Source organism: Stegodyphus dumicola, chromosome 11 (assembly GCF_044657685.1).
Source record: "Stegodyphus dumicola isolate Sdum_Otavi_A_Nest chromosome 11, ASM4465768v1".
Lineage (NCBI taxonomy): Eukaryota > Metazoa > Arthropoda > Arachnida > Araneae > Eresidae > Stegodyphus > Stegodyphus dumicola.
The window spans coordinates 108,610,441-108,625,767 of NC_140778.1; positions in this window are offsets into that span (position 1 = coordinate 108,610,441).

The window sequence follows — 15,327 nt, forward strand, 5'->3', positions numbered from 1 at the left end:
GAAAAAGAAGACAAGGAAACCTTTGGATGCCAGAATAATAGCGATCTGTGTGAGGAAAATATCGAGATAAATAATATCAGCAGTAAATCTGAACATTATATTTCAGATGATGATAGTAATAATGATATAGAAAAATGGAAGGACGATGATATATTTTATGTTAGTAAACATAAATCTTCTAAGTGGCAAAATCAGAAGTATACAAACTGCTCAAAGACGAATATTGTGAGCATTAACCTGGCCTACAACACCGTGCTAAGGATATAAAGGATGAAATAGGAACATGTTTGAAAATAGTTGATATAAATATACTTGATGAAATTTTGGAATGTCAAATAAATATACAAGTTTACTAAAAGGTAAAATACTCAAGAGATAGAGACTGCACTGAGTGGAAATGATGGCCTACTTTGGATTGTTATATACCATAGGAATAAAAAAAAGGACACCATGCAAATGCGAAAGAATTATTCTCAAGTGATGTCTCTGGAATTGAAATAACGAGAGCTGTGATGAGCTACAAGAGATTTTAATTTCTGACAAGTTATCTTCGATTCGATGATAAATCAACAGGACAGATGAACATTAAAACTAACTTAGATTTTAAAATATAGTTATTAAATAATAAAGTTTTAAATTTCTATAATAAAATACATCTTTTCCACCTGACTAATATAAGCATTTAAAAATAATTTAGGTACTTTTCCGTTTCGCCGGCGCAAATCTCGCCAAGCAGACTTTGTTGGCGACAACATACAGTATACACATAAAAAATGTTAATTCTAAGAAATTTTTTTTATTGTGAAGGCATAAACATTTTAATATGGTTTAAAATTTTGTAAAAAGCCAATAAATAAAGACAATAAATTTGTAAAAAGACATTAATTTAAGAATTTACTATGATTTCATGGTTCAAAATCCTGATTCGCCGGTTCGTATCACGTGACCCCAAGTGATCTCATCTCAGGTAAACTACGCTACTAAAATTTAATTCGCTCAGTAATAATCTACATTAATTTTAAGTTAAATCTTAATTTGGAATACAAGTTTAAATGCAAGAATTATTTCAATTCGTATGAATAGCTTACTCAGAAATTATGTAAAACCGCAGTGCTTTACTTCGCTAGTGCATTCTCATTAGAATTGATGAATTTAACACTTGATTTTGCCTTCGGATGAGCGGTGTAATTGCGTTCTAATTGACTTAATTACCGTGAATTGTCTTAGGGGATAAAATTTAAATATCGTGTAAAAATTCTATATTATTGTATGCCAGTATTGAAAGAAACAATCTGATAAGAAATGGCTTCAACTTGTTTTGAAACTGAGGCGTAAAAGGTTACCAGCGAAGATATTCTGTCTGGCATCAGTTAAACCATTATTGGCGACTTTATCGTTTGCGCCGGCAAAACGGAAAAGTACCACAATTTACTATCATTTAAATGTGACATCATTTGTAGTTTACAATAATAAAGTTAATATATTATGTTTTAACAAATTTATTACCAACATTCACTCATTTCTGTCATTTTTCGTGCCAAAAATGGTATAGTAACAGTTGTAGTGAAAAATACGACGTGCACGTGCTCGCGTAAAATTGTCAAGCGCGCGTGCTGGGAGGTTAAACGCTTTGGCCTAGCCAGACTGCTGCTTCCTTCTTGATGCAAAGTTATCAAAAATGTAAGCTTTTTGGAGTAGGCACAATTAATGCGCCAACTTGTTTGTGGCCTCAACATGTTTGCTGAAGTAACTGTACAAAATATGTAAATGTAGCATTTCTTTTATAGTATTTGTGCATAGTTTCCTTCAAATGAACCTTAATGGGAATTTTTTTCACAAAAATTTAAAAGTATTAAAATGGCCTCTAATTAAGGTGTAACTGGAATTATAATTAATTCGTAATTGTGATTAGATTATATCATTGCAATTATATTATGCACTTACAGCATAATCTCATAAAGTTATGAAATTAGAGTTCACAAATACAATATAATTACAATAACTTATTAATACCATAATACAATTACAATGTAATTTAAATTGTGTACTACAATTGCATACCCTCCACTCAAAAGGAGGTACCGATAAGCCTGGAAGTCATTATCAACAAAAAGCCTGTTCAGGACAGTTTGCTGACAATTTCCACCGGACGGAAAGTACGTTCTTCAGCCTGGGCAAATCATAACAATAAAAATCATTTAGTCTCATGATTAACTACATTTTAACATAATTTTATTAGAAGAATAATTAGAACCGACATGACAAATATCTTCGAAAAATAACTGTCAAATATCTGTATCCATTAATTGATCGAGTTAAACACTTTTAAGTATATCAGAATAGGGGGGGAGAGGTCTAGTAAAATTAGATTTGTTATAACTTGACCAAACACCTTCTATATATGGATCACTAAAGAAATAATTACCATGCTTAAAAACCAGATGCACATACCAGTTTTTCCCCCTTGTTACGTTTTACATTGAGAAATAACAAACAGTACAATGGTGAAAAATACTATTTTTGAAGTTTTGTTAAAATGAAGGAACGCACATACCATCTTTCATTCAAGCATTACACTGAGAAATAACATGCAGTATAACAATGAAAAATTTAGATAAATTGAAGTAACACATATCATCTTTTATTCATGCACTACTAAAATGAACAAAACTATTATGCTTAAAAACATATACACATAATAACTTATTTTGTCCGTTACCCTTTACACTGAGATATAACATGTAGTATGACAATGAAAATTACTATCTTGAAGTTTTTTTGAAATGAAGGAACATGATTTTTTAAAGTATAACTCCACTTCCCGCACTGAATAGTCAAATTTCAAACGCATATTTATGAAGGTTCACTCAAGCAGCACAATGACCCAGTACTTCAAATAAAGCAATATGGAATAATATTATGGGAAAATTTATGCATACTTTTTCTACTGCATGTCGTCTGATATGATCACACATGTGCCTAAAAGTGTATCTAAAAGAAAAACAAAGCTATATTTCAATATTAACAAAAAAAATTGTTTACAGATTAAAATTCATTCATTTTCAAGTATTATAAGGATCACGCATGAAACAAATCTGCTTTCCCATATTATTAAGTAAAAGTTAACTGAAATTTTATACTGGAAAATATGCTATATTTCTATATATTACAAACAAGAAAAAAATACCATAATAATATACTCATAGCCTAGGAAAAAGTAACACATACAACATCAAACACAGAAATTTGTATACTTGTAACCTAGGAAAAAGTAATACATATTACATAAAATACAGAAGTTATTTAACGTAAAACACACATATCTTCTAAAATCTCCTTTGTGAGTTTATATTTCGATTATTAGTAGAGGATACAGGAATAAAGTAATTTGACTGATACTTAGCATATAATGACAACACATCACCCCTTAATGCTCTGAGACCTTCAATAGTTTCAACATTCTTTGATAAATTCTCAAACAATTTCATTGTTTCCTGTCCAATACTTTCGCAACTTTCAGCATTTTGTTCACTCGTTATTTCATTAACTATCGCCGAACGTTCTTCGGCATGCCTGGAATCCCTCTCAGTCACATCAATTACCAAATTATCTGAATGAAACTCATCATTTTGACACACCAGATCTCTGAACTTCAGTTGCCTGGTTTTGACATACGTGATGAATATGCTTACAAATACTGAAACGGATACTATAATCAATACAAGTACAGGAGAATGCATGAATACAAATATTACAGTCATCACACCTTATGCTACATGCACAAGGATCATGAAACCGAACATCATAAAATGTAATTTCTCTTGAACTAACAGCCTTCGAAACTGACCACTGTTTCTTAGGCTCGATTTCAATTACCTGATATTCAGGCATACTCATACTCTGTCTGTGTCGCTTACGAATTTCTGTGACCCTAGTTGTCAATTTATGATGTTCTAAAGATATTGCACGATTCATCAGTTTCCTTGCAATAGCATTTAACACCAAAGATAAAGAATAATCTAGTCTCTTTATCACCTTTGCGTTACCATGTTCATACTTAAGCTGCTTGTGCCACCTTTCAACTTTCATATTTGTATTAACCCCTAATCCAATTCGATAGCAATAGGCCCATTTCTCAGGCTGAGACATATAATTTTTGTCGAAATATTCTCCAAAAGCTTTTGTTTCTTCATTAGACAAACAGCTGGTGACAAAGATATCCGAAATTCTTTTGAAAGACACTATGTCAATTTCGTGCATTATTTGCACTAACTCATTTGCAATTTTTAACCTTAAGTCACTGTTTTTTATTTTAGATAAGTTTTTATTCCATGCTCTGCGAACATGCCAGCTACACAAAAGACACTTATCAACTTCACCAAAAACCTGACACCATGCATTATAAAATGCCGGAGCATCGTCTGACATGAAAACCTTAGGTTTAAGATTAGGAACTCTAATAGCTGAAAAAAATGGTATAAAAGTTTGTGCTGTTATTTTTGATGAATACAAAATAGCAACAGGAAAACCTTCATGATTATCATCATTGACAAGTACAGAAGTTAATTGAAATCCATACTGATTCATACCATGAGTAGAGTCTATCATAATACAGCTGCTGTTTAATTCCAGCAACCTATGTTGGGCACCATTCATAACCCCTAAAAGGAAATCATCCCTTAATACACCTTGAAAACCTGGCAGTTCGTCACCAACTTTCTTGTACAACAAAATTGAACAACCAGATTCAGCTTTCATTTTCTGGACTTTTAAGTCCACCGATACTGCATCATTGGTGTCAAAAACAATTTCATTATTTACCTGAATACCTCTAGAAATATTATGTAAATCTTTTAAGTGAGTAACACCAATTCTTTTTGTTGGTGAATAATTACTTTGAATGGACATTAAAATCTTTTCTTTTGGAATACCTTGCTGCATCATACCTGCTAATTTAGATTTTTCAGTTTTTGAGAGAGGCAATTTCCCAACTTCATGCCTATGACCAACATGCACTGATTGGTAACTAACTTTAATTTCAAAAATATCCCCGATTTCTTTCTCTGACACTTTTATTTCAGCAGGACATGTTTTCCCTATTTTAATTGAACCTCCACATTTCACATGACATATTCTGTCAGTTTTTATTTTACATGAACCACTTCTATTACATAAGAAATAACTACGAATTGTCCCATCTGCCAAACGTTTAGTCGTTCATTTGGCAAAAAAGGACTGATTACTTTTTTCAACATCTTCTTTCCAATTTTCGAATTCAGATTTAGAATGAAAAATAAGTTCCTGAAAATTTAACCTTATATCTGTATGGACAGAATCTATGTGGTCATGCAACTCTTTCATAGAAGTAAACCTTTCATTACACAGAGTGCAATCTCTTTCGTTATAAGTTTCCAACTTATGTTCAGAATGAAAATATGTTATGTGTCTATATAAATTACTTTTAACAGAAAATGAGCAGTCACAAAAAGCACAACAAAACCTGGAACTTATCGATGACATATTAGTATATAAAATATTCTTAGTGTTATTAGTTTAACAACATAAGAACTCTGTAATTATCAGAAAAATACAAATGGCAATCTAAATAGGAACACTTAAAAACAAACAGTAATATTTAGATGATTTTTAAATTACATCAATACACAGAGTCATTATCATGGTGTGTATATATAAATATGCTGTAAATAGCAGCTGTATAACTTAGCGCATAATATTCACAACAAAAAACCAAAATTATTGTACGGAAATATATATCAATAACGCTGTATTTAAAATCAACCAAGCATAAGAAACAGTTTTGCAAAGAAAAAAAAAATAATAATAATTTTCAGTTTCTTCTGTACCTATGAAAAATAAAAATTGGTACTAAGTATTCCCAAACCAGAGTTTTTACATAGAAAAAAAGGTAATTAATGGAAATGTTTGTTACCCCAAAAGTAAAAAATCAAACTTTAATGCCCAGTAATTAATTAAGGATAAAAACAGTGCTGAATATATATGCCTTATTACTTCTGAAATAATAATCAAGTTAAGCAACAGAAAATTAACTTGCAAAATCTGAAAGGAAAACCTGAAAAAATTTACTCGTAAAACCTGAAAAGAATATTGTAAAATCTTAAATTAGTTCACAGATAAGCGAAAGATATTGTAAATAACTTGTAAATTTGAAAAAATAATAACTTGTAAAATCTGAAAGGAAAACCTAAAAAAAAATTAACTTGTCAAACCTAAAAAAAATAACTCGTAAACTCTGAAAAGAATATTGTAAAATTTTAAATAACAGCTAAAAGAATATTGTAAAATATTAAATAAGAGCTACAAAAATAAGCAGAGAAAAAATGCTTTACTTGAAGCGCACACCGCAAAATCTGAAAGGAAAACCTGAAAAAAAAAAAAAAAAAATTAACTTGTCAAACCTGAAAAAAATAACTCGTAAATTCTGAAAAGAATATTGTAAAATTTTAAATAACAACTAAAAGAATATTGTAAAATATTAAATAAGAGCTGCAAAAATAAGCAGAGTAAAAATGCTTTACTTGAAGTGCACACAGCAAAATCTGAAAGGAAAACCTGAAAAAAAATTTACTTGTCAAACCTGAAAAAAATAACTCGTAAACTCTGAAAAGAAAAGTGTAAAATTTTAAATAACAGCTAAAAGAATATTGTAAAATATTAAATATGAGCTACAAAAATAAGCAGAGCAAAAGTGCTTTAGTTTTGAAGCGGACACCGCAACAGTCAAGAGCAAGAATGAATACCTCACTTTCTGGCGGTTTCCCCTCGCCACGATCATTCTTCCACACCCGTTGTTTCAAGTGACAAGCGCCTAGATATTGGGTTCTCATCTATCCCACAGTTCCACACTCTCTTCGCTCACAGTATGTCATTTCCGGTTGTGGGGAGGGATCTCAAATGATAGAATAGCTAGTGAACGGAAATCCTCGTATTGCAATTTTCGTAGTCGAGTGTTTACAAGCTAATTTGATCAAACATCTCTGATCATTTTAAAACAAAACGGTCCTTTTCAGGACCAAATGATCACTTTAATAAAGGGCCCTTTTCAGAGCCAAATGTTCAATCTGATGAAAATAATCAAACTAATTCGGATATTTCTACGGATATGATTACATCAAACAAGTTTCCATGCGGACGTGGGAAATTCTTTTTTTCCAAATTTAATTTGAAAAGGCATGTAATAAAATGCCATCCAACGGATGAACACATATTGCAGTCTCTAAATTTAAAAGTATGTGAAACATCCAAACTCAAAATATGTGACTCTAGTTGTAATGGTGATCACATTTCAACTAAGAGACAGTATAAATGTCCTTTGTGTAAAGGGGATTTTGAAAATGAGTTGATAAATGAACACTTTTTACAAGTTCATGATGTAAAACTTGAAACATCAGAATTAAAATTTGAATCCTATGAAAGTTTTCATGAATGGAAAGATGATTTAGAAAATAAAGTCGAAATTTATAATACATGTATCTGAAAACCAAATGCCACTGGTACAGTTACATATTTTACATGTCACCGTTCAGGGCATTTTCATTCACAGAGTTCTGGAAAGCGACACATAAAGCTACTGGGCAGTAAAAAAATTAATGCTTATTGTCCTGCGAAAATAAAATTGGTCAAATCAAAACGAGAGGAATACTATGCATATTTCCAGAAAACACATCTAGGCCATGAAAATGATATGAGTCATCTTTTCCTTTCAAGTAAGGATAGAACCTTTATTGCATCAAAAATAGCTGCTAAAGTACCATTTGATGCAATTTTGGATGAAATTCATGTTTCCATATCTGATTCTGGCCTCGAACGATTGCATCTAATAACAAAAAAAGATCTGCAAAACATTGAACGAAGTTTTGAGTTAGCTTCCAGTGCAGTAAAGCATAGTAATGGTGTTGGTGTATTTAATTATGGCAAAGCACACGAGGGCTATCTGCCTAAGGGAAGGGATGCCTTTGTGGAGGACTTTTCTAAGGGAAACTGGCTCGTATACACATTACACATGGGGAAAACCACGAAAACGCCCATGCAGCCAGCCCATTCGCGGGATTCGAACCTCGGACCGAACTACCAGTGTTCAGCGACTTTACTGCTTGACCGCTGGTCGGCTAAAGCATAGTAATGACTATGTGAGGGTTGACATGTGGGTGAATGAAATGTTTAGTTCACAGATTTCATGCATGTTATATTATAAGGCACAAGGTGTAATATCCCCAACACATACATTCCTTAACGATGAAGATTTTATTCTCATCATAATGACAAATATGATGACAATAATCACAAAGTGAAATGCTAAAAAAATTTAGTTCAGACTGCATACAGTTAACTACAAAAGTCTGTGTACAGACTAAATTTTAAATTAAAAAAACAAAGCATAGAAAAATGTTTTTTAATCAATGCATATTTTTCTTCTATTAGCTAAAATTGTAAGCTTAAATAAAAAGTAAATAATATCAGTGTAATACTTTTTAAATTTTTTCAAAAAACTCAGAAATTCCATCCAATAAGTCTGCGTACACTTTCAAAAAAAAAAAAAAAAAAAAAAAAGTAAAATATAAGTTTTTTACATTACTTCAATACTTTGTAGGATATCCTTTATTCTTCAAAACAGCCTGCAGATGTCTGGGCATTGACTGAACTAGTTTTTAAGTGTCATCCGACATAAATTTCGCCCATTCTTTCTGCAATTTACTAATTAGCTCATTGCGCGATGTAATATTGTGTTTTCGAATTCGTTTCTCCAATTTTGCCCACAAATGTTCGATTGGATTGAGGTCTGGTGACTGTGGAGGAGTACGCAATTGTCTTGGAGTGTGATAGAGGAGATATTCCTTCACAATTTTAGCTCTATGTTTCAGGTCATTTTCTTGTTGGAAAATAAAGGTATTAGAAAGGTTTAAATTTCGGGCACTGTCTCGTAGATTTTTCTTCAGAATATCCAGATAAATATACTTATCCATGACTTCATCAATAATGTGAAAATTTCCATCTCCTTTCGACGACGTACACCCCCATACCATTACACCGCCAGCTCCATGTTTGACAGTTGGATTTAAATTTCTCAGATTCAGTTCTGTTCCTGGTTTTCTCCATACAATAGGGTGGCCATTAACTTTAAATATTGTAAATTTACTTTCATCTGACCAAATTACATTGTTCTAGAAGTCCTGCAAAGAGTTTAAATATGTTTTGGCAAAAGCAATTCTTTTCTTTCTATTTGTCTCGGAAATGTATGGCTTAGACCTAGGTTTGCGTCCATGATAATCAGCCTTTTGCAGCACTTTTCGTACAGTTTCAGGAGAAATTTCCTTGTTGCTAGTTAAAAAAATGTCTTTTGCAATGCTTGCAGCAGAAAGTTTAGGATTTTGTTTAATTCGTAAAAGAATTTTTCTTTTTTCCCTCTGCGTTAGCTTCTTCGGTCTCCCACATCTTGGTTTTACAGCAAGACTATCAGTGTCAAGATAGTTTTGAATAATTCTTTGCCCACTAGAAAATGGTTTTCCAATGGTTTTACCAATATAACGAAGAGTTTTATCTTCATCTCTCAATTTGATAATTAGTTGTCTCGTAACTAAAGGAATTTCTTTATTGGTTGTCATTTTCGTCAATTTCGTTGAAGTTTAAAAGTTAGATAAGAAATACCCCGCCTCCTTCGCGTTGTACGCAAACTTTATTGGCTTTGATTTCTGACCACTTATCTTTTAAAATTTAGTGTGCATAAATTATTAGATATGAAAATATTACAGTTAAATAATTTCAAAGTCTCTTATTGAAACTAAATATTTAAAAAAAATTTTAAGAAACTACTCTTTTCGCACCATAAATTTGGATTTGATATTACTTTTCTTGATGTATGCAGACTTTATTGACTAACTGTATGTATAGATGGCACTCATGGCATGAATGCATATGGCTTTGAGCTTATAGTTTTATTAACTGTCAACAATTTAAGAGAAGGATTTCCTTGTGCATTTTTAATTTCGAATTGAAGTGACCAACCAGTTTTGTCTATATTCTTCTCAATAATCAAGCAAAGCATTGGCACATTACAACCAAAAGTTTTCATGTCAGATATGGTTGATTCTTTTTTTAATGTATAGGTTTCAGAGATGGGCACACGTGAGAAACGCCTCTTTTGTGCATGGCGAAAGAATTTTAAAAAAATCAGTGGTAGAGAAAAACAAGCCCAAGAGTATCAAGTTCTCCGCACTTCTTTACAAGAATGTGTATACAGAGTTTTAATACTGCATCAGAAGCTGTGTTAAATTACTTGAAAACTGATCCTGATACACTTGATTTTGCTAATTATTTTTCGACACATTATTTAAAAGATGCAACTACTTGGGCTTATTGTCACAGAATTAATTGTGGATTAAATACAAATATACATATTGAAAGAATGCATCGAACATTAAAGTACATATATTTATTTACATGGAAAAAATGTTAAATGATTTGATAAGACTGTGCAATTATGAAATTTATTAGGGATAAAATGTTTGATAGAATCATTACATCAAATAAAGGAAAATTGACAAGTAAAATTAGAGACTTGAGAAACAGATATAAAACCAGCTTAACACTGTCATCACAAATTATACAAAATGAAAGTGGCTGGATTATTTCATCAGAAAACAATTTAGACTTGTATACCATACAAAAAGTGATCAGTGAGGGTAACTGTGAATTGAAGTGTACTGAATGTAATGTATGCATACACACATATATGTGCACATGTATAGATTCTTCAATTAAGTGGAATATGTGTAAGCATATTCATTATTTATGCCAGATGCAGAAAAACAGTCCAGCAGACACAGTTCATGATTCCTGTAATGATCCTTCATTGATAATAGACGACACAAATGATATAGTAATAGCAAATGAATTAATGCAAAGTACATCACAAACTTTGACATTAGCAGAAAGAAAAATAGCACTGCTGAATAAATTTACAAGCTTACTAAACTCAATAACAACACCTAATGAAGTAACTAAAATGGAGAAAATTTATAAATCTGCAATAAATACAAGTATACCACACTTTGAACCTCCAACTGTAAACATACCAGCTAATAAAAAAATTGTACAGCAAAGAACCTTTAAACAAACAAAAAGAAGAAAAATAATGAAAAATTTAATTCGGACATCAGTACAAAATTTTCCTCTCACAGTTATGATAAATAACAAGACAAATATTCAGGGGCAACATTCTTCTTAAAATCTTCATTGTTTAAAAATTACATTATATTGAAAATTCGTTTGATGACCTATGTCTTAGTAAAATTAACTTCTATTAATTTTACTATTACTTTAACATGTACAGAACTCTGGTATTTTTTTCTCTTTATAGAACTCATATTCAGTAAATTTCCAGCTATACACATTTTAAACAATTTTAGAGATTTTAAATGTTCTCACTCTGCGGGTAACTGTTTACACAATATGAATGAATTAACTACACAAACATCAAGGAAATGAAAAAAAATTCTGTGCCACCATTTGACACTTTTTCTCTCAGTCTGATATAGACATTTTTAAGTGGTCAAATTAATCAACATATCTCATATGATTATTATAGTTTGTGATACCTTAGAAATAACTATAAACCTACCAAAAAAATTTCAGAATATTAAGCCGAAAGTACAAAATCACAATGGAACAAATGTTCGGAAAACATTTTCAATAGTCCTGTCCCCTAGTAGCAGTATTTCCTACATGCGTGATGGGACAAATTTGTCCCACCTTTTCATTTCAACCATTTTTAATTAATATATATATGTGAATTCAAATAATACTTTTTATCTGCAAGAAAAAAAATATTCATTCTAATACCAAAAGTTGTCCAAATGATTTAAATTGCATGAGAAATTAAAACAAAAAATGATTCAAAATTAGACCTGCAAAGAATTTTTTCCTACATGATTTCTATGAATTACTAGTGCCACCATCTGTTATATATTTAGGAAACTGAAAGGTATTATTGTATGTATTTTAAACAGAATTTTGCAGCTGTCATCTTGGAGATAAAAACTGATAAAAAAAGCCGTCCCGCCACCCATCAAAGGGTTAAAGGCTTTATGGACCTTTTTTTTTTTTTTTTTTTTTTTTTTTTTTTTTTTTTTTTTACCTTCTTATTTTAAAATTTTGATTCCAATGCTGTGTCCAAGAAATCAAACAGTAGCACAAAAAAAAAAAAAAAAAAAAAAAAAAAAAAAGAAGGAGTATGTGTGTATTGTAGAAAAAAAGAAATAGGTGGCACTGGATATGCATTATTAAAATAGACACAAAAGTACTCAAATAAACATCTCTCTCCAAAGTTGGCAACAAATTTATAATTTTTGGTGGTGGTGGGGTGTGATAATTAGAAATTACCTAAAAAAATAAATGTATGAAATGCTCCTTTTCAAGAAGGTTATTGTTGACGAACTTAGCAGCATGAATGCCAGAGTGATGACTAGGTTCTGTCAAAATTTCTTCTCTCAGTTTCATTTGTTTCTTTGCTTTGCCTTATGTGCTATACTGCCAAGCTTAAGAAAGAGCTTTCAATGATAGGGAAAATGAACAATTTTTCAAAAGAATTTGGAATAGACACTTTTATTGATACATAAGCACCAGAAAAACCACTTAGTGCTCAAAAATTTTATTTTGTAGTATAGCACAAACATACAATTAAGAGGAAGTGTAATGCCAATGAAACAACAGAACATTTACTAGTGTTTACAGCTGCATGTCATGTCATAAGTAGTTCATGAATGATTTGAATTGAATGACATTTTGGAAAGTTAAAAGTCCATCTGAAAAAAATATTTTGAAAGTGATAAATTCCCTATAAATCTATTTAAAGAAGAACATATTGACATACTGCTTACATTGGTGCAGTTTAGGATATCCAAAGTGTGATTTTGGACAGCAATTCATTTTCATGAATGAATGCTGTGGTAAAATTCATATGTAACATTGCAACTAAAACCTTACACCCTAAAATATCAGATATATTCCTTCTGATAGCAGATGTAGAAAGAAACCAACAGTTTCGGTATATCTCAAGTTTCATCAATAGAATTTATTTCGTCTTAATAGAAGTAAACATGACTATGCCATTCTTTTCTTGAATGATGAGATGTATAAAAAAGGTGAGGCATTTACATGGTCGTTTCTCAAAATACTGCATCTAAAATGCACACCCTGTACACCTTGCCGAAAAGTTTCATGAATTGTTCACAGACAATTGGAAACTTATTTCTAATGTAAAAAGGATGTTTTTAGAATTACCTGCTAGAGAAAAAGTCTTTAGAGAGATTGCAGTTGATATATTGTTGCCTTTAAATCCAGTTTTGAAAAAGTGAGGAATATGGTAGCGTGAGCTTGCTATTTTGGCGAGTAGTAGCGTTTTTAAGAGGTGGAGATAGGGTGATTGCACAGAATCCCAAATACTGAAGTTTTTTTATAGATTTCTTTGTGAAATGTTCTATCTTTATTCAGTTATTTCTGGTTTCAGTGAAGGGTGATTAACAGATTTTTACTTTCTGTATGCTTTCGTGGGCAGAAAATACAGTAAGGTTGGCCCTAATGACTAGTATTTCGTCAAAACCACAGATGCTGTCAATATTTTTTATGTTCTTCGATTAAAATGCTTAGGCGTTATTTAAAAAGGCGTCTCTAAATAAGTCTCACATTTATAGCTTCATATGTCTCTCAAATACAAGCTTCCCTGGAGAAACAGAATCTAAATTTAGTAGCCTCTTTGTATGCATTTGATGTGATGAAAAATGTGTCTCAATATTTACGTTGAAAAAGGTGTAGGTTCAAGCATTGTGAAAACATGTTTGATATCGTTACGAATCCTGTGAATCTCTATGTTTTAAATATGCACCTGTCCCATCAGCAGATGATTGTTTTCCTACCTCAGGGGCATTTTAACAGATACAACTTGTCAATGGAGAATCTGAAGAAAATGCCTATGATATTGACACAAGTGAACAATGTGTTACATGGTGATATTCCTTTCTTATGTATCAAGGTAGGGAATCTTTTTTTTTTTTTTTTTTTTGGCTGTTTGTTTAGGTAATTCTTGACCATGGTATTTATTATTCATTAGCATATTTTCTCTGGAATTCATGAAAAATACTAATATTTTAATGATATGTAGGAATATGTTTTTATGTACTTTGTTTATCGATATTAAGAAAACTTTATCTTTATCAGTGCTAGTTATAGTATATGAAGTGCGTTAATGAATTCACAACTTAACACAGTTAACATATTCATTTTTCCCAAAACTATATTTTAAATACATTTTTCTTTATCTATTTACCTACCTCTTTCAGCATTTTAGTTTGACATAACTGCCTGTCCTTATTCATAACATACTTAAAAATACCACAGATTTTAAATAGCATTTAAATTCCTTAGAACATCATTATAAATAAAATAGAAAAATTATACATTTTGTTATTTTTATGCAGTTTGAAGTCATTTGAATTTAGATTACACCACACCAGTTTGTTAATTTTGGTGACTCTGGGAGTGCATAAAACTTCTCAGTCATCTCACAGAGCCAATAAAATGATAATAATCTTTATTTTACTGAAATCATTTATTGGATGTAACACCTAACATCTTCCGAAAGGTAAATATTAAAAAAAAATATCATTCGAAATATATTATTTCATTATAATGTTATTCATAAAAACTTATCTGATTAATATTATAGGTAACATTATAACAACAGAAGTAAAAAACACTACTTCATTAACCATTTAAAAATGTATATTTTGAGAGGACACGATGAAATTCGCGAAGTCTGGTTTCTAGACATCTTAATGCACCCTTCACTGGGACATTGGTGAATAATGATTTTACATCAAAAGAAACCATGAGTAAATTACTAGGAGAAATGTTTTTAACCTTTTTTACAAACTCTATTGAATTTTTTATGGTGTAAATGTTATTGTCTAATAGAGTGGAAAATCTAGAAACTAAATATTTAGCTAAAGGATACGAGGCAGTACCTAAATTTGATACAATAGGGCGGAAAGGAATACCACTTTTATGAATTTTGGGAAGAGCATATAATCTGGCACAATTCGCAACAGATGGGATAAGCGAATGTTTTAAGTTGCTTGAAATGATTTGCGAAGATTTGATCGCAGTTTTTATTTTGGATAAGTCCGAAGGTGAAGGATCTTTAGGGATTGGATTATATGGTCCTTCCTTTAAGAGTTTAGTGACACCATCGATGTAAGTGTTCTTATCCATGACGACTATCTGGCCACCTTTGTC